Source organism: Limulus polyphemus, unplaced genomic scaffold (assembly GCF_000517525.1).
Source record: "Limulus polyphemus unplaced genomic scaffold, Limulus_polyphemus-2.1.2 Scaffold1101, whole genome shotgun sequence".
Lineage (NCBI taxonomy): Eukaryota > Metazoa > Arthropoda > Merostomata > Xiphosura > Limulidae > Limulus > Limulus polyphemus.
In genome coordinates this window covers 236,390-240,889 of record NW_013666711.1, presented here as the reverse complement: position 1 = coordinate 240,889, position 4,500 = coordinate 236,390, and positions in this window count along the sequence as shown.

Genomic DNA, 4,500 nt, shown 5'->3' with positions numbered 1-4,500 from the left:
GAGGAGATGATCAAGCTGGCAGAATAGTATATGGAAGCCCATGGAGGGAATATAACAGACAAGACCAAAAATATCCAGTTAAAGTTGAACCACTGATGACTGACCAGAAGCAAGAATCTACCAAAGGTGGCTGGATGTTTAACAGATAGAAAAGAGAAGAGATGCTATATTTGTTATAAAATGGGGAACATTGCAAAGGAGTGCAAGTCCATTACCAACAAGCAACAGCAGAAATCTCAACATAAAGCAGTTAGAGCTATTTGCAAAGAGTGCTGGTAAGAAACAAGAAAAGAGTGACTGGCATCATTGATGTTACTGCCAGAAGAGACAGAATCAAGAAGATGCGTCAGATTCAGCACAAGAAGGAAGTGCCATTTCCATGATTGATCAGTGCATGACTAATGGTTGGCTGAAGTTAGCAAATGGATCAACAGTGCCAGTAGTATTTTGAGCATGTGACAAACATCAAGAGGTGGTGCCAAATCACAACATGCCAGAAAGTGAAGGATATGTTGGAGGCAAGAAAGTGAAGGTTCTACGAGACACTGGGTGCAATAGTGCAGCAATGAGAACCAGTCTAGTCTATGATGATCAGATGACGGACAAAGTACATCTGTTTGTGCTAATTTATGGGATAGTGGATACACTATATTAAGTGGAAGACCTGGAGGCAATGTGTAATAAAACACCCATCTATGACCTAGTGATTGGAAACATACCAGGTAGTAGAAGCTTGGAGCAACTAGAAAGAAAGAATACTGATGAAGCATCTGCAGTCACAACCAGAGCTCAAGAAAAGAAGAGCAAACAAGACATCAAGCCCTGCAAGTGTCCAAAGACAACATTCCGAATGTAGGTTTGCAGGAACTGAAGAAAGCTCAGAAGAAAGGTACTTTACTGCAGAAACTTTGGGGCAATGCCCAGGAGAAAGTCGAGCACAAGACAAAGGTAAAAGGCACTTATAGAATAGACGACCAGAAGGGAGTGTTGTACCAGATCTATCAAGGAAGTTATACTGTGGAAGTTAAACATTTCATAGTACTAACAGAATAACAAGTGAATAACAGAATAACAAGTGAATAACAGAATAACAGAATAACTTCAAGTGATGAAGTTGGTTCATTAGTCAATTGTGGTAGGACACCTAGGAAAAAATAAGACAGCAGATAGAATCACCAGTAACTTCTGTTGGCTGGAAGTCGTTGGAGATGTGAGTAGATTCTGCAGGTCATGTCACATCTGCCAAAGGACAATACATACAGAGAAGGTAGCCAAGGTGCCATTTGGAGAGATGCCTCTCAACGAAGAGTTGTTCAGCAGAGTAGCTGTGGACTTAATTAGACCACTAGCACCTGTATCTGACAAAGGCAACCAGTAAGTTGTGACATTATTCGACCATGTGACACATTACCCAGAAGCCATAGCACTGCTGAAGAAAGAGAGTGGATAGAATATCAGAAATATTACAAAAACATGTTTTGAGTGACAGAGGGACCCAATTTATCTCAGAACAGATGCATGAGATGTATATACTCATCAGCACTAGTCAGCTCTTTATCATCCTGTACTATCCCATATGTAGTGGACTTTGTGAAAGCGTCAATTGAGTCTTATAGGGCATGCTGAAGAAGATGTGCCTGGAACAATCACGTTACTCTACAGGTACCTGCAGGCAGTATTAAGTGCTTATCGAGGAGTCCCACAAGCAAGTACAAGATTTTCACCCTTCGAGTTACTGTATGGAAGAACAGTAAGAGATCCAATGCAGATATTGAAAGAACTGTGGACAGGAGAAGAGGAGTCAGAAGTGAGGAACACATACCAGTACGTCTGAGCCCTCAAAAACGGACTGGAGGATACCTGTTAACTCCGTGCAAGAAAGTTTGTATGCAGCTCAAAGCAGTCAGAAGCACTTCTATGACAAGAAGGCCAAGAATCTACATTTCAAGATCAGTCAGAAGGTCTGGGTTCATCTATCCACAGACAAAAACAAATTCATCCTGCAGTGGAAAGGACATTTTGAAATGCTGGAAGTGGTCAACAGGATGGATGGGAAGACCAAGACCTACCATCCCAATCTGTTGAAGGGGTACTTCATGAAGGAAGAAGAGCTAACAGGTACAGCTACTGAGGCCAACAAGGGGACTGCAAGTGTTGATGCAGACTGTATTGGTAGACTTTGTGTATGAACTGAAAACATTCTTTGAATACAACAAGAAAAAATATTATAAGTATTTTTCTTGAAGAGAGGATTATTGTTAGGTATACGTGACTGTTTCCATTTAAGTTTAATGTGATAGTTATGATTTAGATAGTTTATAAAGTGTGACTATTAAATTTAGATATTTTTGGAAGCTATAGTTTACTGCAAGCTTGTTTATGCAACTGGTTATGAATCATATGCTGTGTAGATTAATAGTTATGAATTGGTGGTTGTTATATTATTGCATCATGTTACTAGAACTTTCTGAGTTTTTCTCATTATTTTAATTGAGTATAATCGCATTATAATGTCTAGTAGTGTGTGGAACCTTCTAGACCTCTGTCAGGGTATAAATCTGCATTGAAAATGTAGTTCAATATAGTTAGATCTAGACTGCATGTGTGTGTTTAACCATAAGTATCGTATAGTGGCTATTTTTAAAGTGAAATTATCTTAGACTGTACAGTAATAACAGAGCAAAGAAGTATAAATTGTCTTGTCAGTTGTATTTTAAACTAATTGAACCAGACTGTGTGGACGTAGACAAAAAAAGAGTTAACACCGCCCATCGCCGACTCTTGGGGCCACTCTTTTACCAACAAATAGTGGGATCAACTGGAAAACGAGTATAAACACTCCTGTTTTCAGCCAAAAAGTCAGTCTCCTAGCTCATTATTAGATTCTGTCGAACCCGCTACTTGAAGTAAAAAGATGTCAGCTGACCCAACAGTGCAAAAAACCAGAAAATCTTTGAAGATGCCTGTTTTACAAGAAAATACGAATGTATATAGTTCAAGCTCCATGTTAGTAACTTTTGTTATCTCTCTCAATCGAATAATGTAGTTAGGAAATGCATGTAAATTGTTAATATTAAAGAAAGGAAATTAAACTATGTCTGATCATATATCAATTGATGTTGTAATTGATACTCTATTGGTTGTAGTAAGGTACTGTTACGACAGCGGAAGTCACGTGACTCTAGTAACACGTCATGAACTTCTAGAACGTTCATGTCCCTTCCTGAAGCCTCGTATCTTCAATAGACCTAAGAGAAGTTGTAATGTTTGTCCTATTTATTAATGGATACCATTGAAAGTGTTAAAAGCGTAAAAGAGATAAATATTTTGCTTGGTAATTTTTTCAGTAAAAATGGATCAGACTATTTCATTGCAAGTATGAGTCTTCATACTTACCACTGTACCACATTTAGTGATATTTACAGAAGGGTTCAAAATTAAAGTATTTTGTATGTATGATAACAATAGTTTGAGCATTTTCTTTGATCAGAAACTAATTTGATGTAAGTTGTTAATTATTGCAATGCTATTTTAAGAAACATCATTTTGTATCTTTGTAATGCTAGCATTTGTGGCGAGAATAACTACAACATTGATTAAAAACTGAGAGAAACCTCCATTCCTACCAATAATATGACCAAAAAATTCCACTTCCTTATGCATATGTGTACATTTTCTTGATTTCAATTTCAAGCCTGTTGACGTAGACCAAACATTTCTTCTATTCTAGCCCATTCAGTGTAAGCTCCATTATCCTCTCAAAACGTGGCAGGCATGATACACATGCCAAACAGTATGACGTGAAACTCATACAAATCATATCTTTCGCTATCTAGTTCAATTTGCCAGTATCTAGATGTCAAATCTACAGTGCTGAATCAACAGTAATCTCTCAGTGCATCCTGACATTCATCTGTTTACAAAATGTGTGAATGCGAGTTACCGTGTTCACCCATATAAAATCAATAAAGAACCTTTTTGAAAATCACCTCTGGATATGTCCAAGCATTCTCAGTAAGTTGTATGATTCCAACTTTTAACAATTGCCGTATCTCAATGCGGACTACATGGCTAGTGTTCCAGGGAACCTCTATGGTAGTTGTTTAATCAGACAAGTATCAGTTGTATCTATATTATGTTAGGTCATTCTTGTGTGACCCAATCTGCCATCTGGTCTCAAGAATACATCAGCATATTCTACCATGTCACTGTGCTGAGTCCAGACTGTTTATACAATCCTCAATCAATAATCCCAGATGTGTTTGTAGCCATGTACTTGTTCTTGGTGTGATAAATGCAATTGTAGCCATACTGTATTGTTACAACAGTGGAAGTCGCGCGACTATGCGAGCATGCATGTTGGAATTTCTAAAACTATCATGACTTAGCGGGCAATCTCACGAATGATCCAGAGTTTGCTAGACGCCCTCTTTTTAGTATATAAGCCGGAGATAGATTGAAGGGGAGGAATGGAGTCAAGAGAGCAGTAGACACTGTAAG